This window comes from Anguilla anguilla, chromosome 2, assembly GCF_013347855.1.
Source record: "Anguilla anguilla isolate fAngAng1 chromosome 2, fAngAng1.pri, whole genome shotgun sequence".
Taxonomy (NCBI): Eukaryota; Metazoa; Chordata; class Actinopteri; order Anguilliformes; family Anguillidae; genus Anguilla; species Anguilla anguilla.
Window position 1 is genome coordinate 9,342,722 of NC_049202.1, and position 22,301 is coordinate 9,365,022.

Consider the following 22,301-nt stretch of genomic DNA (forward strand, 5'->3'; position numbering starts at 1 on the left):
CTAGAGGTACTTGTACTATAGTCCCTTTCTTACTAAAAAAAATACTGGTCAGAAATTCACTGATAATATTTTGTCCTATACTTACAATACAGTTCATGTTTTACATTATTTTGATACTTTGGTCTTCCTTTGTCATATGCTACCATGTAAAGTGAGCCCTATAAAAATATGATTTTGTTGGAACATCATTTCTGAGAGAAGAACCACACTGTTAAAAATGTGTGCAGAATAAATATGCAATTCATAATGTGATTGAGGAGGTGTCTAATTATTGGTATGGCACAGAAAGACGAGTAGACGATAAAGCTTCAAGCGAAAATTATCCTGAAGATGAAACGAGAAGTAACACCACGCGAAGGCATACTTCTGATTAATAGTTTTCCCCGCCTCCCCCGCTCTAACCCCCAACCAGGCAAAAAAAATAATAATAATTTAATAACTAACAGAGCCAAACGTTATGTGCTAAAACCCCTGTGTTGCTTGGCGCTTTCCCCACGATATAAAAATAAATCAAGCTGGTTTTCCAAATGTTATCGCTCGCGCCGCGCTGCCGCGGCTCTTCGCTGCACAGATTGTGCCCGCTGAAGAATATCCGAGGCGGAGCTCCAGTTATTTGCATGTATATTAAACCCATTTGCACCAGCTTATTAACACGTACACCTTCAACTCCTCCGGGTGCCAAGGCTCACTACCCTGCGCCGTCCCCAGAATGCGAAGCTTGGAGGAAAACAATGTATTATTGATATTATCTTAAGTTTAAAACTTTTTTTTTTCGCTTAATTTGCAACTTCCTCTCACCTGCACTCCAGAAACGGAACGACGTCTATTTATCTTACAGTATTTCGCAGATGACGTTATTGTGGTGAAGTTCTACTGCTCACTACTAACAGCTTTTTGATTGGTCGTTAAATGTGAATGAAACCGAAATTCAACTCATTAATAACGTTAATAACGTTATTTACTTTTTTCTGACTGAATCTATCAGATGCACTATGCCCATCACTGTCAGTTTTAGATAAATGTATGCCAGTCGATACTATCGACTGTTGCAGATGCCTTAAAAAAAGTCCAGAAGTTTCTGGTATGAAATCCAGAACTTGTGCCACTGCACCACACAGCTGCCTTTACATATTTTCTGACACTGGTTCACAGAAATGTTCTGAAATAAGTTAAAATGGAGAAATCATCATCCAATCCTCACTCTTGAAGCTCCTTATTTTCATGGGGTCGGCTGATGTAATGACTCTTGGGGGGTCGTGGCGCTGATATCTTAGTTTTGTTTTTACGCTCTTTGCCTAAACCTTTACATGCGTCTCTGCAAAGCATTCCGCATAAAGAGCGTCTGCTAAAAACAAATGCCTGTAACATAAGAGCGACTGTAAAATCTGAATACAAGCTATTAACGTATGAATGAATGGTCAGGAATGTGACCGGTGAGAAGATTCGTAAAATGGCGTGCGTGTAATACCACGGAGCAGCTGCTGGCTGCATGTTCCTGTGCTGTCACAGGACACTGTTGTAGTGATTGGCCTGAAGGATAACGACAGATAATCAATACATTATGCAAAAGGAAAACAATCTGGAATAAAGAAATGCTTAAGCAAAGAGAAACGGTATCGTCTTTAACTGATGGTGCCGCTAGCCACTACATGCCAGCTAATTTGTCTAATTTGATTTTCACCGCCCCCCCCCCCCCCCCCCCCCCCCCCACACGCACACACACACACAAACACACAAACACACACACGCACACACACAAGGTTAGGGACCCTAATCTCTGGGAATACATGTACAAGGCCTGGACTGATGTTAGATCACTGTGTGTGTGTGTGTGTGTGTGTGTGTGTGTGGTGGGGGGATGGGGGGGGGGGTGGCAAACCTTTTTTACCTCCAGGTGAGAATTTTTTTAAAATAATTTATTTTTTAAATGTTAGTTTCGCTTCTCTACCAGCCTCATGGTGAGATGAGGATCTCTGTGCCAGGGGTTCGAGAAGGTGGGTGGGGACAATATGTGGCATCTGGGACGGGGGAGGTGGGGTATTGCCTGCTGACGGGTGCCAAGCTGGAGTTTTTGAGAGGCTGGGTGACGGTCACACTCACGCCTACGCTTGGGCCACGTGCCAGGATCCTCCAGGGATGAGTGACAGCATGCCCCCCCCCCCCCCCTTGATAGAGAGGCAGCCCCCCCGTGGGTCTGTATTACCCCTTCCCCAATGCAGCAAAGCATATATTATGATATATAGAAATGCTTCAGTATATGGGCAAATATTCAAATGAGGGTGGCCCTAATATATTTCTGTTAAAATATATGTTCTCTGAAATATATTTAATGACATTTCCCATATAGTTAATACATGTTTACGTATGTGATACAGTATAATAAATTTACATATGATGCAGTAACTATATTACATTTCTGTAAGGGCAGGCCCCAGCAAAAATGCTCAGATGCAAAAGAAATACATTTTTTAAAAATTACCTCACTGGAAATGAATCACCAGAGGATACACGGGGGGGGGGGGGGGGGGGGGGGGATGAAGGAACACATTCAAATTCAAACAGCTCCTTAAAAATGACACCATTTGGGTGTGGAAGCAGGGGCTAATTAACTCGTATGAACGGCCATTATGTGCTTGGAGAAGTAAGAGGTCCGCGCTGTTCAAGACAAATAACACCAGCCGGAGAAACCGTCCCTGCTGGAGCCTTCGGAAGCGTTTCTCTGCAGATCGTGCGTACGCTGTGCGCGCGTGTGTGTGTGCGCCGCGACGGAGCCGCGCAGCCGAACCCCGGCCCTTTTGTCTTCGCCGCGCTTCGTCCCGTCAGAGTTTCGCCGCGCAGGTAAATAATCTGGCGGATCCAGATGGCGCGGCAGATGTGAGATCGGCGCTTCCAGAATCAGACGGGCAGAGCGCGGGGCTGCCCGAGTTCCCGCTCTTAGCGCTAACTAATACACGCGGCGGGCCCTCCGGGGGGCAGCACGCACCTGCTCCCCTCCCGCAGCCAAAACTTACAGGTGTTCCAGATGCTGCCCCACCCTGCCCCACCCCTGCCCCCCAGCAGTGGGGTGGGACAGGAGCACTGGTTTTCACAAAGAGATGCTCACTGAGTGATCCTCGATTCGTCTCTGCTTCACTGCGTTGCCGGGGCTGGAAGATTGTGTTTCCGGGGCTGGAAGGTTGTCTTGCCAGGGCTAGATGGTGGTGTTGCCGGGGCTGGAAGGTTGTGTTGCCGGGGCTGGAAGGTTGTGTTGCCGGGGCTGGAAGGTTGTGTTGCCGGGGCTGGAAGGTTGTGTTGCCAGGGCCGGAAGGTTGTGTTGCCGGGGATGGAAGGTTGTGTTGCTGGGGTTGGAAGGGTGTATCCCTGAGCCTGGAAGGTTGTGTTGCTGGGGTTGGAAAGTTGTGTTGCCAGGGCTGGCAGGTTGTTTTTCTGGGTGTGTTAGAGCTGCTCCAGGTGTACTAAAGCTGTTCTAAGTGTCTTAAAGCTGTTCCAGGTGTATTACAGCTGTTTCTGGTGTGTCACAGTTGAAGGTAACATTTGTGTCAGTGCTACTGTGACCACATCAGTGCTCAGCTGCTTCCTGAAAGTCACCACAGCGCTGCAGTCGCCCAGTATGATCTGCTGCTGACAGACTGTCATCTGTGAGGTCATGACTCACCATACCAGTGGGATGGAGGCATCACCAGTCCCAGGGTCTGTGGCTGTCTCTTCATAGCAGATTTCACAGTGCCAACATATACGAGGTCTTAAATGGGCCATGCTACCTTTTGTTGGATTGTCCCCTGCCAGTTCTCAGAATTTCGGGATGACTGGTGATACCCAGATACCCATCTCCTTACAACTCAGGTTTCCTGAGTTGTAATGAGATACATCGCTGCTTTGCCCCCCAATTCCTGATCTCTCCACCAGATCAGATCAGAAATTCTGAGACAATGGACACTTTCAAAGATCAACTGAATACATTTCTTTTTGATTGTGCTTTTATTTCATTTGTACAGCTCCTCGATAACACGGTGCTACTTAATTGTTGCAGTCAATCCTGTATGTGTGTATGTGCATGTCTGCAAGTGTGTGTGCGCATGTGCGTATGTGTATGCATGCGTGGATGTGTCTGTGTGTGTGTGTGTGTGTGTGTACGTGCATGCATGTATGCGTGTTTGTGAGTGTGCATGTGTGTACATGTGCATGCATGTGTCTGTGTGTGTGTGTGTGTATGCATGCATCTGTGTGTACTGTATGTAGTATGAAGCGTGAAATATATAGTGAAAAACTGTGCGTTGGGAGAGTGTGAGAATGTTCATGTAGGTTCACTAGACCTGTATTAACTACTTTTATGTGAATATGTATAAAGTTGCCAATTATGTGTAACTTAGAGTTTCAGAAGTTTTTTTATAGCTGGCAAGCAAATGGATGCTCAAAGTACTGACACCGAAAATCTTTGTTCCGCACATTCGAATCGACACCAATTTAATTTGTTCTTAAGAGCCAAAAAACATCACTCCGCAGAAGAAGAAAAAATCACACACACACACACACACACACACGAACACACACACACGCACAGCCACAAAAAAAAAAGTTGCGCGAGGCACATTCTGTTTAATTAACCGCAGAAACTTTTTTCACACATGGCATGGGTACGCGGGAGGCTCCAAAGTGACCGCTGTCGTCTGGCGTGCGAAAACGGGGTGTTGGGTGGGCCTGGGAGTCTGGGAGAGAAAGCAGGGCTCCCACTGCGCTGGAACAGAGGCCCGAAAACGCCCTCCACACCAGAACCCAGCGGGACGTCCAGCCCCCTGCAGCCTTCTCCAACAGACATTTGTCACAGTCTGCGTCCGGGAGGGGTGTGTTTGTGCGCGCGTCGTGTGTGTGTGTAGGGGGAAGGAGGGGGGGGGAGGAGGGAAGGCGGGGGGGGGGGGGGTGTTTTACAGAAGCTTTGCGCTCATGGCGGTGTTTGTCGACCAATTAACGTGAGGCGGACACAGCCAGAAGAAAGTTTAGAGAGGAAGAGTCTTGGAGTTGGCGACGAAGCTCAGACCCTCCGGCACGTGCGGCGCCGTTCTGTGGTCACGTGACCAGATGTTCTACATCTCACGAGCTCTGGCATAAAGATCGTTATCTAGATGTTCTGGGCCAGTCCTTTGTTATGAGTCCTACCTATCCCACCGGGTGATGGCGAGCTGCGTCTTGTTGTTCAGATATAAGTTTAGTATATTTTATCACCGTTTTGGACTCCTTTTGAAATAAGTTTTGTGTACTCCATATGATTTTTGATTGTTCGAATGCATTTTGTATGAGGAATACATTCGTCAGATGGTCTCCGTAATTTCATATAAAATCCTAAATATTACGCTCGTCGTCAGCACCCCCTTCGCCGCTCCCCCTCCCCGCTCCCCCTCCCCACTTGAAACTTCACTTCACCCCCCCCCCCCCCCCCCCCCCCCCCGTTTCGTTTCTCTCCACGTTCGCCTCCCTTCCCGAGACGTCCCGCTAGAAGTCCTCCTGCTCCTCCTGCGATTGGCCTTCTGTTTGAATCTGGTCACCCTGCTCCTGGTTTTTCGCCGGCAGAGAGGCTGGCCTGTACGTGGGCGGCGGCTCAAGCTGTCGCCGGTTTGTTTTTTTTTTTGTTTTTTTTCTGCGGGGTCCAGCAGGCCGCTCCAGCCTGGGGTAAGCAGAGCCCCCGCGGTGTGCCATGATCCGCCGCCAAAAATGACCAAATGCTAGCGTTCCTAAAAAAAAAAAAAAAAAGCGGGCGCGAAGCGGAGGCTGGCTGCTGGTTCGATGAGCGTGCAGCCGCGCCGGGCACGGATGAGCCCGCTGCTGCTAGCGGACGCACGCTCGCGCAGGCTTTCAAACGCTCGCATTTCAAAACATCCCTGTAGTCTAATTGGCTGTGTAGGCTTAGGTAAATGGACTGCATTTATATAGCGCTTTTATCCAAAGCGCTTTACAATTGATGCCTTGCATTCACCAGAGCAATTAGGGGTTAGGGTATCTTGCTCAGGGACACTTCGACATGCCCAGGGCAGGGGGATCGAACCGGCAACCCTCCGACTGCCAGACAACCGCTCTTACCTCCTGAGCTATGTCGCTATGTATGTAGCTAGGTAAGCTGTTTATTTTAGTTTTAGTTATTGCTCTCGTGCCTACTTGTTTAATTGTTGCTTGTATCATTTGCATAGACTGCTTTGCTGCAGCTTTTGTTTTGTGTTGATCAGGTTAACCTACAGGGTCAAAGTTAAACTGCACGGTTGCTCCCTCTCTGCTCTTGGAACTGTACTTCCCTCTAGGGTTTTCAACACACTTGTCCCTGGTTACGGTTATACACTTTGTTGTACGTCGCACTGGATAAGAGCGTCTGCCAAATGCCTGTAACGTAATGTAATGTGTCAATGCGCTTCATTTGTAGGCTGATACCCATTTCTCGCCTCTCATATATACGATTTATAGCTCTTGCAATGTAGCCGACACCCCCACCTTTCTTGCAGTCACATACATTCATACAGCAGGTATAGAATGTTTTGTATTTTCTAAAAGGCACGGCTTTGAGTATCTTTCTTTCAGAACTCTGCCATGCCGCTCCATGTTTCGTTTAAACGCTTAAATTAGATTATAAATCTGTATTCAGTCGTCTTTGATAAACACATGAGCTGGTGAGGATAAAACTGTCGTCCTTTTCGGTTTGGTAATAACACGGGTGCTCTGACATGCATCAACATTGATGCTCAACATCGAGCAATGATCGATAAGCAGAATCAGTTAAAATCCAGTCTGAAAGGAGTGCACGCAGGATACCAGGTAAAACTAAAGGCCTGTATTAAAACAAACCGGCATAGACTGAGTCTCAGACACAGCTTAGAACTGAGCTCCAGAAATGAGGCACAGAACAGCTAAAAGCTTTCCCCCCCAACACACAGCACAACCGTGAACACCAAGCGCCCAGTAGGCAGTGAGGAAGACCTTGAACTCACCCCGGAGGTGGACAGGGAGTCCGAGCAGTGGCCTGAACACGGGCGACACGCTCTGAGCAGCCTGTGGTAAACTGTCCTGGCTGCTGCTCTTCATGCTAATTGGAGCCACTGTAAAGCGGGGCCCGGTAAGCCAAAGAACCAAATGTTACAGCCACCCGACCCGGACACTGTGTGTACACAGAGTTCAGTTCTAAAGCAGCTCCACCAGTGTGAGTCCAATAGGGTCGTGTGGTTGCTTGCACAGGACGATGCCACCACTGGATAGAGACATGAAAATAAAGATGGAATATAGATCAAGCATAAATGTAACCTGGTGAAAGAGGAAATATAATTACTTTTGAATTACCTAATGCAGAAATTGCCACTGGGGCATTTACTAAAATTATTTTTAAAGGGAAATGTAAAACTTTGTCTTGGATGTGAGTGGCAATGTGCTTCCCAACCCAGAAGGGTAATATACAACACGCACAGAAAACTTCAGGAGCTGTTTGTAAAATCGGGTGATAGGGAACATCACTTCCGGAAGTCGATCTTCAGTCTATAAGTCATTATTTAAAACTTGCTAAATCTACGCCTGCCAATAAACGTATTGATATCAAAATGAGCCCAAGTTACAACAAACAATATTGACCATCTTAGCTCACACAAATTAAACAAGCTCTATTCCAAAGCAATGCTACCCAATGTTTTTGCAGTGTATAATTTATGTAAGTCGTTCTGGATAAGAGCATCTGCTAAAGGCCTGTAATGTAATGTAATTTTCCTAAATTGTTTCCTGTAACTTGGCCCTGTGTTTTTTCATCTTACCGTTTGAAGTGAACGTGGTCATTCCAACTTTGTGTCGCATCAAAATTGCCTCATGGAAGAAGACATCATTTAAATAAATATTTTTAACAGCTGATGAAAACTTACACTCCAGAAAGGATATATGAATATTTGGTTCTCAAATTAATTTTACAGAAAGTACAGGTTCTTGTATATGTGCAACTTAAAATAAATACTGAATGTAAAATTGATACTGTAGATAGATAGATAAATAGATACTTTGTTATTCCCATGGGGAAATGTCTCTAAACATATAACAATCACATTTGCAAACTGGTAAGAAACATACAGTCATTTACACTATAGAAAGGGGAGGGAATAAATTAATAGAGATAAACATTATTTTGAAATATTTTGGCCTATTAAATAAATATTGCATCTTACAAACCTGTCCAAACATATGTTTCCCCCATTAATGTACTGTATGTTTGTGGGTCAGATAAAGTTTAACCCAATATGTACAATAGTATCATTTAGTTTACTATCATTATTTGTTCACTTATTTGTGAACGTCATAATAATAATAATAATAATAATAATAATAATAATAATAATGAATTTATTCATGGTGTGCGTTTCATACACCCAAGCCAGTGGATGCAGAAAATTGTTCAAACATATAGTGTAGTCATTTTTACTGTTTTAAAGTGCAAAACAGCTGAATTGCAGATTATTTCCACTATAAATGGTTGGCATTTGACACTTTCATGTGACAATGTTTTAATGAAAACATTCTCTTCATATGGTAAAATGAAACAACACAGGGCCAAGTTGTATGAAATAATTTAGGAAACATTGGGTAGCATTACTTTGGATTAGCGCTTGTTTAATTACTAAGATAGCCAATATTATTTATTGTAACTTCGCCTCCTTTTGACATCAATACTTTTAACGGCAGGCCGAGATTTTGCAAGTTTTAATTAATGACTTATAGACGGTGCTTTGCATGCGTAAGTAACTTGGCATTTTTGTACACCGAAAACGTGTTTTTGTTGAGATACAGTTGTCACACAACCCCTGGGGGATCAACCAAATACAAATGATTTGGATCGACACGGACAGTTTGAGCTTCTCACCCCTCGAAAAAAAAAGTGAAAAAGAGAGTGAGAGAGAACTCGTCCCCCGCCCCCCTATCCGCGGTTTCTCTTTGCGCGTTCTTTACACTCCATCCAGCGCGCATTCATCGGCTGGCCCGATCCCGAATTCATTCCTCTGCCTCCCCCCTTCCCCGCGCGCTCCCTCCCTCCCTCCCTTTTTCCTTTAACTAAACTGGCTCTGGCTCCCTCCATCTGCTCCCTCTTCCTTCTCCAGCCCCGCACCTGTTCACACCTCCTCTCCTGTTGGACCGCTCCGAACATCTCCTCGGCTGCCAGGGCTATTCTGGCACGCGCAACCTCTCTGTCATTCAATCCATCTGTCAGAAGTGAACTTTGTTTACCGCCAGATTCCTGCTTTCTTCGAGGAACGCGAGCCCCCCTCAAGGTCACCAGCAAAACCAACCATCGCCGCAGCCTGCGCCACAACGCATAAGCGATCTTTTATATATATATATATATATATATATATATGCATGAACATGTAGACGTTTTTCCTCACTGAGTTAAGCGCTGTAAATATATGCAATGCTGCAGTTAGTTTGTGGGCAGCTATAATCAGGCAGCGTCTTGTTCCCGTAAAAAAAGAAGACATTTGGTTCTGTTTGAACAGCTTTGAAGTATTTATCTCAAACTTTTAATTGTGCCACTGTGAAGGTCTGTTTAGTTATATAGTTCTCTGGTGTGTGTCCAATTAACTCTGAGTGCTTGATGGGGTGTCAAGGGTTATTATTATTATTATTATTATTATTATTATTATTATTATTATTATTATTATTATTAATAGTAGTAATAGTAGCAACCACAGTCATCATAAGTGGGGAGAAAGGTGATAATAATTCTAGCGCCCGAAGCTGAGAAGGGGCCCACAAGAATAACAATGGGATTATGTATAACTTAATTCAACGGTGGTGGGGCCCAATGTGAGATCTTTTCATGAGGCCCAAAATAATTGACCGTGCCCCTGGTAGTGGTAGTAGTAGTAGCAGTAGTAACGTTAGCAGTAGTGCCTATTGTTCCACCCAGGGTGGCACAAGATGAGAATTAGGATGCGAGGCCCGGGGCCTGTGGTCAGTGCAGGCTGCTGTAATCCAGGCCCGGTATTCTCAGTGTGGACCTCCCTGCCAGCGAAGAACATATGTCTGCATCTCTTTCATTTTGCGGTTCTAACATTTCCAAATTGCTTGAGGGGAGGCAAGCTTGGTGGAATTCTCCCTCAGATGAAGTTGACACAGCCACTGACATCTGCCACCGGATTCTCCACAGCCTACAATTTGCATTTGAATGTTTACTTAACTGCCATATGACTCATTTAAATTTAAAAGATTATTCAGTTATAACATAACCACCCCTTTTCAAATCACTTAAACTTCATTTCTTCGACAAACCAACATATCTGATATACCTTTGTGTCTATGTGTGTATGTATGCATGCACATATGCATGTATCTAAATAATATAATTTTTTTGAGTGTGTGCAATTCAAACCTGTATCTCTATGTCCAATGATCTACTACTTGCCAGTGTTTGTTTTTATTTCCGAATTACTTGTGAAGCAATGGCTGAAATATGCATTTAAATATAGGGTATAATTAGTCCTCATAATTATTCACACAATTATGTTTGATATCCGGTCAAGTTGGCACGTGTGCCAGAAATCCTTACTGCTCGCTGTCCTGCCGTATTCAAAGGAAAATCCCCCAGAAAAGTCAAGGTTTTTTTGTTCAAGATCAGCAAACGCTAGCAGACACTCACGAAAGAAAGAATTCCCTGCCTGCCGTAAAAAAAACGAACAAAACTGAAAATAAAAAATGATGTTACCGGTGCTGCAGGGGGCAGTTTTGAACTGATTCATGTTTGTGCTGAAATGCTAATATCATGTGGGGAAGTATGAGAGGATTTAGTGCACATTATGCGGGGGATTAGTTGCTTTGCAGTTTGCTTTTTTCCTTTTTTGTGGCCAGGACCCAGTCCGGTTTTCCCCGCTGATTATGTTCAGTGGCCTCCAGGCAGTCTTAATGATGCGTAAGTCCGTCCTTTCTAGACGCATTCTGATGAAGGCCTGGCAATACGGCGGAAACGTCAATGTTTTTAATGAAAATGGAAATAAATAAAATCAATGCATTTTAACTGAAAGCAAGATTTGTGCTTGGTTTTTTTATTTTTTTTAGTCCTGTATGTATTTTTTGGCTGCACCTGATCAAGGCTTTTGAGAGCCGTCTTTCCTCTTTTATAAAGTATGAGAGAATTAAAACATCTCCACCTGCATTTGTGAGAAGTATGAGAAGTTCTTAGCAAGAATGGGTCAAATTTTTTGGTCAAATGGGTCAAAAAAAAAAAAACAAATTTACCCACAATTCTTAGTCAAAGGCAGGACTAAGCACAGACTTCTTTGACTAAATTTTAGTTGTAGGAGACTGTGTCTACTAGTATATAATTGTATGGTGCTGGCATTGTGGTATCGTGGAGTTCTAACTGGAGGAAGTTTGTGTGACTACTGGGGATAGATAAACGGTGAAATGGCAAGTTTTAGTAAATATTGCATTTATCAATAAGCAGGAGGACTCCATAGAGGAACATGTCCTGTGTACATCATAATATGAGCTCCATTTTATGTACTATGATATTTAATATAATATTGTGTGTGTACATCAATTATGAAGTCTCAGTGGTGGATAATCTAAGCCCCTGGTACTTAAATCATGCTCCTTGAGGACCAAGAAGTGCTGGTTTTCCACCATCCCCTTCCCTGTGAGTCAGGTGTGAGGACAGTCTGGACAGTCTGGCCAATCATTAGTACTAATTGTTCAATTAATTACCCAGGAGTAGAGAAATCCAGGGCCGGATTTGGATTCAAGGGCCAGATTTTAATATCCATGCCACCCTGGATGCCGCAGAAACAGGAAATCCTTTATTTTCAAAAGACCAAACTTTCTGTGGGGAAAGAGGAATCTCCAGTTTCCAACTGAATATATTAAAATGTTTAAATTTCAATTTCATTTTGTATGTGTTCTGTGCCTTTGTTTAGATTTTATGTTGACCTAGAATGATGTTCGTAAGACCTACTTCTCTAGGGAGGAAGTTATTGTTATAGGTAAACTGGGGAAGTTTTTCTTGGACAGTGTGACCTGCCTCGATACTCAAATGGGTCGCGTACCTCTGTGGCAGCCGGGGCAGGGGTAGGGGGGGTGTGGGGGTTGTGTAAGCCCCAGCCTGAGGGGCCGAATCTGGGCCACTCTCGCTGGGCAGGGCCTGGCACGATCCGAAGCGGCTACACCCAACAGATTTCATCTCCGCTCTGCCTCGGGGACACGAGCGCTCCGTCCCCTCTGACCACGTCCCACAGCGCCCCCTAGGGGGGAAGCTTCAGCCCTGCAGGCAGCGGGAACGGGCAAAACTGATGCGTGCAGCACTTTCCGAACTGCGACAGCCGCTCTAAACTCGCAGGAATCTGGCATGAACCGGCAAAGCGAGTGTTTCTGGTTGCAGGGTTTCGCTCAAAATGGCCCTCGTTAAAAGGGGTTTCAGAATTACATGTAAAATTCCAAGAATTCTTAGACTACTGAATTGCATCCACTAATCTTAGAGTGATTATTTTATTCTAGAACGATTTAGATCAATCCTTATTTTTTACATACAGTACAGTGCCCATATTGTGTATGGCTTGATGTTAAAATACATCTTAATGTGTCTATATACTTAATACATAATAATTAATATGTATAAATACATCTTGCTATTACAGTGTTTCCGCGGCAACAGAAAGAGATTCCTGTAAATATGCAGCGGAGAGCTCTGTCCCGTGTCGGTCCTTCAGTTGTCAAACGCGAGAACAGAGACGTCCTGCACCAGCCCAAAATGGCCCTCCAGTTCGGCTCTCCCCTCTCCTCCAGGCCCGGCGCCGGACCGAACAGAGGGAGCGCTCGGACACGCGGCCCGTCCCAGTTCCGGCCGAGAGCGGGGACGCAGCGGAGCGGCCTCATCCTGGGCCAACGGACGCACCCCTGTCAACATCGCGGCGTTCTGCACGCTATCCAGCACGCCTCCCCCCCCCCCCCCCCCTTCCCCCCCACCCCACCCCGCCCCGCCTGGCCCCCGGCCCGTCCCGGCTGTCTTATCCGTTACTGTCCGATTAGTTCTGCTAAGCAGCCCCTCCCCCTGCGCGCCTCGCCCGCCATCTGCTCCCGAACAAGATGGCCGCCGCCCAGCAGCCTCTCTCCCGCCCCCCTACCTGGCGCGCCGCGGCCCGCCGTCGCCCCGAAGCGCTAACACGGCGTCTCTCCGCTGGCTCGGCCCGGGACTTCATTACCGCCGCTCCGCCAGCGGCGCGGGCTGCTCCTCTTCCTCCTCCCCTCCCCTTCCCTCCTTTTTTTTCTCCTCCTCCTCCTCCTCCTCCTTCTCCTCCTCCGCCGCTCGTCTTTCATCCCGTTCCTGATTGTACAAGCGGACTCCCGCCGTCTCTCTCCTCTGCAGTTTTGCTGCGCGCAGATTTCGCTCCCCGCGTTAATCTCCCCCTGGCACATTGCTGCATCTGTTCCCCCTTTTTTTATATTAATTTTCAGATTCCCACCCTTGCATGTTGTTTGTTTAGTTTTTCTGTTTTTTTCGGTGCCGGGGTGTGGAACGCGGGGAGAGACGCGACACGTGTGATGAAGTGCTGACACGAGATCGTTCTCTTCCATTACTCTGTTGGCACTTTGAGCATCTTTTGAGCACTCCTGTCTTCTGTGTTGGTTTTTTTTCTCCGTTGTTCAAGATGCTTGAGAACAAAGCCCATCTCGCTCTGCTAAATGTTCTACCATCTCCTAATAATGTTCATTTTTATTGAATAATTTTGAAATTTAAAAACTAAAGTAAAAATAACAAACAAAATTTTCCAGAAATTATACAAGAAAAACAAGCCATATATTTGTACTGTGCTGTAATGTAACCCATGTAAAGCTTGTTATAATCTGACATATCTAGCCTTTACAGAGTAATGTCCAGAAACTCAATACCTGGTTATTCTTTTGACCTTTGTTCTGGTAGGACAGAGGTTCTGCAGCCCTGATCCTGGAGAGCCGCAGTGTCTGCTGGGATTTGTAGTTACTCAACACTTAATCGATTGAAAGCAGTTGGCTGCACAGGTAAGCTTACCTGGATTCTTGGATCTGAGCTGGTTTCTGATTTTAAGGTGAAAACTAAAACACTGCAGTCCTCTGGGATCCCTGTTCTGTCAACCATAACAGGCGCACCCCTTTTTACCAGGACAAATTTTATCGCACTGCCCTTAAAACATGTAAAATGTTACAGAGTATGTCTAAATTAGTGCCGACACTAGTGCTGTGTAGAATGGTAGTGTAATAAGCTGTGGCAGAGGCAAGCCGAAATTCCTCTCCCCATCCTACAGCAGACTGGGGATGCCAAGTGTTGGCAGAAGTGCCGATCTGGGGTGGAACTTCCATTTCCTTTTGGTTGAGATTAAAATTTTGGCTGGTGAATCGTATCCTAGATCAACTTCTTGATGCCAGCTGCTTCCCCCCTAGAGACCAACGGTGGAATTGCACTTCCGGTCCTCATGGGAACTGCCAGACACGCTGCCAATGTGGAGTCCAGGCTGGGACAGGCGGAAAGGTGGGGGCAGATGGGTTTGGGTGGGGGCAGGATGGATGATCATGGCGCCCTTCCCGCTATGCCAACAGGCAGAGGGCAAGTGGAGGCGTCGGGAGGCCAAAGCGGTACTGAACTACCGCCATCCAAGGGCCTGGAAACAAGGCCGGACCAACAGGACCTCTCGCCTAACACCTGTCTATGTGTTAGAGTTCAGTGTCTGCAGCGCACCTGTTTCTGCACAGGTAAGCTGTACACGAGCAGCAAATGGTTAAAGGCGATTCTGAGGGATGTTTTCTCTCACACACAATCTTGTGGGTCGAATGTGTTGAAATTTTGTATTTCCTAGGTATAGTTCATACCATAGAGTTTTTTAAAACTCAAGTCTGGAGATCTGTGGGCTAATTTTTTAAGGTCTAACATAACTGAGGTTTTTCTGACATGAAGCCACATATATGAAAAGCAGTGTGTGTTGAATAGCAGAGCATTGACGTCGGCCAGGTAAGAGTGCTGTAGACTTAATTTAATTTCCCTGTGTATTCAACCGTGTCGTTTTCTTACTGTCTATTGAAACATTTCTGTTGCCTGGAATATATAAAGACTTCCATTACCCTGATTAGCTGGAGGAACAATCTAGCTGGTGACTCATAATGTATGTGATAATATCACATTTTGTGTTAACATCACCATAGCACCTTGAAATCGGCGTGATATGACTTCGGTCTATAGTTTATATTTAGGCATCCACATAAATATTGTGTTTCCCGAGTTCATCGGCATTAACCTATTTACGCACAAGACCTATAGCTTCTCGCGTAGATGTCTGATGATACAGTTTGCACAGTTTATTATTTTAATAGAAGAAGGTGACTACCTTAACAAAGATGTTTATTTTGACCGTGCCACGGCTGCAGAGAATAGCATGAAAGCTGTTGAGTGATGGAGAAAAATTAGAATTTAATCACATTCACACACACACACACACACACACACACACATATATATATATATATTGTCTTCACATTCATTTTGCAAAATAAATTTTTTCAAATTCAGTCTCAAAGATCAGTGTTTTGGAACAAAGATGGGACAATAAATGCAGTAATGTATATTGGCATTTAGCGGACACTCTTATCCAGAGCAACGTGCACAGCACATTGTATAGCATTGCATCCTTTAATAGCAGGGCATATACTGAAGCAATTCAGGAGTAGAACTTGCGCAGGGGTACAAGAGCGGTTTTACAACCTGGGACTCCTACGACCATTAGGTTTCAAGGTCACTTCCTACACTAACACCACTACACTGCCGCCTACCCCAACGCTAGCCTTTCCTCAGAGAGGAGGTGGTTTGACGCGCGCAGTTCCAGGCGGGAGAGGAGAGAGTTAAGATGGAGCTGCAGCCGCCACGCTCAGGCGCGGCGCTGACTCGCGGGGGGAGGAGCCCCCCCACCCCCCGGCGGCGGCCCGGCGCTGTCGGCCGACCCCGGACCTGCGCGGGGCGGTGCTGTGGCGTGTAATAGGATTAGGGTTACCTGGTGAGGTCGCAGTTGGTGCAGCGAGCAGCCCAGCCGCCGCGCGTGCGGGTTCCCCCGCTCGGCCCCGTTCCCTCTGGGCCGCGTCCAGACGCCGCCGGCAGCCGCCAGAGCCACGCCCAGCGGCCCGTTCCTTCCTGCGCCCGCGGCGACGGGCGCCGTCAGAGGCCGTTCCTAATCTCCGTCGGATAAAAACTCAATCTGGGTTCAAATTAATTGAGTTGTCCGGTGGGATTCTTTCAAGACCGTCACACATAAGGAGGTTAAATCAACCCCACACTTAAAGGGATATTTCACTTTGGTATAACGCAAGTCATTTCGCGGAGCTCACCCCATTGTATTTGCGTAGCGTGAATACTAGCAGCATCAAATGTCCCCGTTCACTTTGGTTCATTTTCAGGACCAAGCTGAAATTAATCATTTTAAACCACAAACTAACAATGGAGGATAATCAATCGATAAAAGAGTACGAACATCAAACGGACTCAGCTGATAAGCTGTTTTCAGGTTTAGCGTTAGCTATAAATTGAGGAACTATTTTCAGACTGCGTAGAAATTTAATGCAAGCACCCTTTTGAATGTATTATCATGCAGTGATCCGTAATGCACTAGGCAGCAATGTTCCTTTGACTGCTGGCAACAGTGTTCATCGTGTGCCAGGCAGCAGTGTACTATTGTGCGCTAGGTGGCAGTATTTTTCTGTGCACTAGGTGGCAGTGTTACATTGTGCATTAGGCAGCAGTGTGTCCATGCATAATTTTTTATTTGTACAAATGCCTTCTGAGTAGCTGACTACGCAACTCTCCGGCAAATTCTATCTGGTTTGTCCGCTGCTATTTTAATATGGTAAAAACTTAAATGTCAATGTCAGTACCAAACCATTAACAAATCAAACCATTGGCCAGTACAAATCCTTTCAGCAGCTTAAATCTCTTCACTTCTACACAGCCTGGCCAGCCAGGGTAGCTCGACAGACGAAAAAACATTTTGAACGTCGCAAATTAATTTACATGAGCGTTTGGCGACATCTAGTGGGAGACATACGCAATGATTTACCTGCGCTGTCCCGTGTGAAAATGGTCTGCTGAACAGACCTATTCCGTTCTCTCGGGCAAAAAACATTTTTGTTTTTTGGTACATACCGGCAGAATTTATAGACTTCAGTATATAAGCATGTAGTTGTAAAATAATGACAGAGAATATTTTTTCAAATACTGAATAAATTCAGGAAAATGTATAAATATGACAGAATCTTATGTTGCAAGAAATGGAGCAGTGAGCAGAATGCATAAGCAGGTCTGGTTCTCAACAGAAGAGGCCAAAGCTACAGTTTGGACTGGCAGACTGCCTTTGGCTGTGGTTGAACGTGCCCCTGATTGAGTGACTCCAGTCAGCCAGACGGGACAGTACGTTGTTTATACAATTTTTATAAAAAATTTGCCTTCAGGATGCATTTTAAAAACACACAGAAATCACTGGAAATGCTTGAAATCATTTTAAAAGACAGAGGCACAAGCAAAAACGTATATATGTTTTTGATGTAAAATACCTTCAGCCTATGTCATATTTGTAATATTCTCATTTTAACATGTGATGGTAGCAAAGGGTATACAATGCATAAAGAATATTGTGGTTTTCCAATTAATTTATCATGCATAAATCAATCCATAATTGTATCGATTTTAAAGTTGAATCTAAAACGGCTGTGTGTTTATTTGACAGAGACGGTTTCTGCAGTGCAATTTGTGTCACTCCAAGAAGATGGAATTTGCAAGGGCTCAGCCATGATGTGGGAGACACCATCTTTCAGGTGAAATATGAAACTGAACCCCAGGCTCACAGTAGCCATGACGATAAATTGAAAAGAGTTTAAAAGTGTCATATAACAAAAATACAGTGCATTATTATTAGATAAAATTACTGTATTTATTTTTACCTCACATCTGATAACATGTCAGTTGAAGTTTTTAGAGTGCATCTTTAAAATGGGTATACAACATCATCCATCACTTCACACAGATCTGTGAAATGTGTTCCCCAGTGACAAATTGATTCCATTGTCAGGTGTCTGATAACAGTATCACTTTCACGGTATTTTACAGTTTAACATTATTCTCGGAAACAAACTTGACTGAAGCACAAGGTGTCCTAAAATGGATTTCATATCTAGGAAAACAATGGTTATCTTCATTTCCTTATTTCAGGGAAAACTCTGCAGTTCATTCTTTGAGCACTAGTTTTTTTTAAATCAGGCGCATTTCATAAATTTAGCCACAAGATGTCGCTATTGCAAAGTAAATCAAACACGAGCGCTCTTCCCGCACCTGCCGGCTTTACAATGTGATACGGCAAGCTTACTGTAACCGTCCGTTTTCTAGGCAAGCACCTTCCCTCAGTTCATGCCACACAATGCATTCAAAAAAAAATCTGCTTATAAGCTACCCATGTTGTTCAACACCTTCAGATGAAGGTAGCTCGATTTCAAAGACTGTACCCCTGTCTGTGTCACATACAGTAGAACAGAGCCTTACACACACTGGTGTAAAATATACCAGTGTATTCTTAACACCAATGTATAATTACACATATACCAGTGTATTCTTAAGACCGCTGTGTATTTACATGTACACCAGTGAGTAATTACACATATACCAGTGCAGTCTTATCACCGGCGTATAATTACTCATATACCCGTAGGCCTATAGACTTAACTCTGCGCTCTGTTTCACACTGGTTCAGAAACACTGGTGTCTATGCATGATGGGTCAAGGTCAGCTTCCATTTGCATGTAGTTGGACAAAGAGATCACCTGCAACTTGGCAATCGCCATTTAGTCAGTTTTACTGTATGATATTTAAGAATGATCAGAGAATGATTAAGAATAAGTACCAATGCCTCCCTGGTTTACACGTATGGCCGTTTGGTTAATAGACCCCGTAGCGTTTCGGGTAGGATAAAATGGCAGAGCTGGTGGTGATGCACGTGAAATTTGCATGATGTCACATATCATGTGATACAAAAAGTCAGCAATGTGATTGGTTGTCCAGTGTTCTGTGACCTTCCAAGCAGTCCATTAGAGCAAAGCCATCTACTGACTGTCTCTCGTGTTCCAGAACACAATTCATTTTAGACTTAATATGAAACCCTGTTCTTTATTTTAGTCCACAGGAGCTGTCACGTTCTTTTGTGTAAGATGTTGTTACTTTAATCTGTAGGGGCACAACGGTCCCCCTCCATGACTGATGTGCCTACAGCATATCACAACCCCAGGTCTCCCTTCTCCCATTCTGCTCCAAACAGACCATATTTCTTCCTGATCATGTATCAGTAGGAAGTGATGTCACAGTCTTTACAGCTCTTGGGCAGATCTAATCTTTAATAAAAATTGAAATGCATGTTGCTGGAATTTTTTCCATAATCTTTCATAAAAGTCATGTGATTTTTAAAAATAAGTCATTAATTAATGATGTCATTTGGGTTTTTGGAATAGTTTACTCTTTGGCAGCTGTCATACTAGAAAGTATTTTGTGTTTTTAAAGGACTTGGTGAAACTACCTGAGGTTAATCATCCTCAGCTCTGTGGGTGTGGTGTGTGTGTGTGTGTGTGTGACTCTGAGACACACCTGGCTCAGGTGCACTGACACTTCCCTTGACACAAGCTGCAATTCTGCATGTTCAACAGAGTGCACGTCTAAGGGATAAGCAGACGGTGATGCTCTCATAAAATTAATTATTAGTTTCACATTGAAATATTCTACTAAAAACTTGAACGATTTAATCTCACCAGCTTGAATGTTGATCTGCCTGGTCTTATGCACCATTTTTGGAGCCAGACTGAACTATTGCCCCTTTTGTGATTTAATTGAATCTATAAGTCTATACACAATAATAATCTGTAAAGCCTATTCAAATATTTTTTAAATGTATTAACTTCAAGCACAAGTCATTATGGGCAGGAAAAAGTAATCCTATTTAAAATGCAAAAAGTGTTGAAGTCTGGGTCTTTATGATGGTATGCCTTTTGCTAAATAGATGGGAAATGATGCCATTTGGTGTTGTGTAGTTTTATTTTACTTTTATTTTTTTGTTTCGTTTTCTTTTTTTTAATGAAGAGTGACTCGTTGCCTTTTGAACCTTGGAAAAGGTTACCCAATTATAGATTCAATTAAATCCCAATATACTCAAAGTCACTCATCTTTCAGCCAATGCACAGTTTTTTCCGTCGTTTTAGAAATGTCAATAAACTGGATAATAACCGATTATCAATAGCCTATTACCGGTTTGTGGAAATTATTTTAACGCTCGGCTAAAAATAGTTGATTTATCATCAGAATTTATGCCTGGTCAATGTCGACACTTCCCATGCGGAAATGTTTATTTACCGAATTTCTATAAGCCACCACACACGTCAGGTTGAAATGGACCCTCCGTTTCCTGCGCGGAGACCCCATTCATTGGATCATCTTATACGCTTTATTTGTTTAATTTACTCTGCTCTTGTGAATTTGCCAGTGCTCGTGCCAATCACGCGATACCGTCACGCCCACCGGGCCGTGTTGGAACTGCCCGTGCTGGATCCTGCAGCCGGACTCGCTCTCCGGCGCCGCTATGCGTGGGGAATAACGTTATTGCCGAGCAACGAAGACGGAGCTCTGGGGTTGGGCGGCGAGAGCTTTGTGCATAGGCACAAAGGCACATTGGATATAGATACCCTAGCAACACATCCGACAGCAGGAAAAAGGGTAAGTCAGCGCTTCTGTTAATTACGGTCCATTGATAAGATGCAATAGAGTTCATGTGTAGTGAGGTTCGCAGAAATAACAAAGAATATTAAAGTGAATTAATGCGTGACAGCTTCTTGGTCCCATTTACAATTTTGTAATCTGGGCAGGAAATGAACTAAGATAACGGTTGTCTGTCTCCAGTTCTATGGTCCAGGAGAGGGATAATCATTAAGATTCGTTCATTTTGCATGCGGAGCCACTACCGTTAGACTGTCTAATGGCAATTGCATGCTAACTATCAATTATTAGCAACACCAAAGCTTTGTCATTTAGCCCAGCTAGTTGCTAGCCATAGGCTATGAAGCTATGTGATGCATAGCCCACTAGCTTGCAAGCTGACGTTCGCTAGACGGCTTCCTAGGCTGTTCGCCAAGATGGTGCAACATGACTGCAAGCTTACCATTCAGACATGGTTAAATAGCCTACTGTACAGTAATGGGCTTGCAAATTCTGAATTGAATCAATGAATTTTGTACGAAGGGTGACATTACGATAATTTAGCTGCTTACTGATTTGTGGAGATGATGGTAAACGCATAGCAACCAGAATTATGACGCCACAGGAACATACGTCCCATTTACAATTAGCCGCACGCTAGCCGTGTGTGACGGGCTTTCAGTCGGAATCGCGTTCTGGGAGAATGAGCCGTTTCCTGCCTCTTTCTGCACAATGTGAGTTGTCTCTCAAGCGGCGCTTTGCTACTGAAGGGAATCATCAAAAGAGAAAATAATGCTGATTAGATGGACTACTTATGTTTGCTAGGCAGCTGATAACTAGGACTGTAGTGTCCCACTCTGTTGAAAGCTATTATTTTTTGCGATTGCTTATACGAAATTCTAAAGTGTAATGTTTTAAACGTGTAAGTGCTCTGAAATGTGCTTTTTATTCATTTAATTTGTCACATTGTATTATGTTACTGAATAAATGGTCTTATAAACAAAGATAATGATTGTTTTATTTTAGAATGAAAGCACCTCAGTCGCATTCTTAAAATGGACAATAAATAAATCAAATAAACAAACAAACAAACAAATAAATAAATAAATAAATAAATAAATAAATAAATAAATAAATAAAAGTAAACCCGTTAGATCTGCTTCTAGCAATGGGACGCTATCTTCCGGCGCTTTCCAACGCAATGGAGTATTGTGGTGTGATTTAAAGTCTCTTGCACAGATTCAGTAAAAAAAAAAAAAAAACAGGACACACACTGTCTCATAATAACCGTCACCGCCACTGGCGTTCTCCTTGAAATCGACGCAGGAAGTGCCGTCATGGTGCATGTAACGCGTTTAACCTCAGTAGTGGTTTACGCCCTCCACAATTAAAATAATCACTGGTGCATCTTGGTTGGTCGGAGTAGTGTGTACTACATGCCCAATCTCATGTTATTTTTGTGGCTGTTTAAAGACACAGTGTAATGTATACATGTCTTTTAGTGAAACGTGACCTTCGCTTCTGAAACATTTATACATAAGCCTTCTCTAACGTACTCAGCAGGACGCCT

At 44.2% G+C, this 22,301-nt stretch overlaps 1 protein-coding gene across 7 annotated transcripts in view; it reads left to right on the forward strand.

Annotated features, from left to right (window-relative positions):
* The first annotated feature begins 20,544 nt into the window (after positions 1–20,544).
* Positions 20,545–22,301, forward strand: part of LOC118221208 (centrosomal protein of 170 kDa-like) — a 50,371-nt gene continuing 48,614 nt past the window's right edge. For 4 of the 7 annotated variants that reach the window (XM_035406048.1, XM_035406053.1, XM_035406049.1 and 1 more), the window contains exon 1: positions 20,546–20,752. The gene's annotated coding sequence lies outside the window, so the exon portion shown is untranslated. Of the gene's footprint in view, positions 20,753–22,301 lie in introns of all 7 variants that reach the window. The other 3 variants (XM_035406047.1, XM_035406051.1, XM_035406052.1) reach the window with 2 other exon arrangements.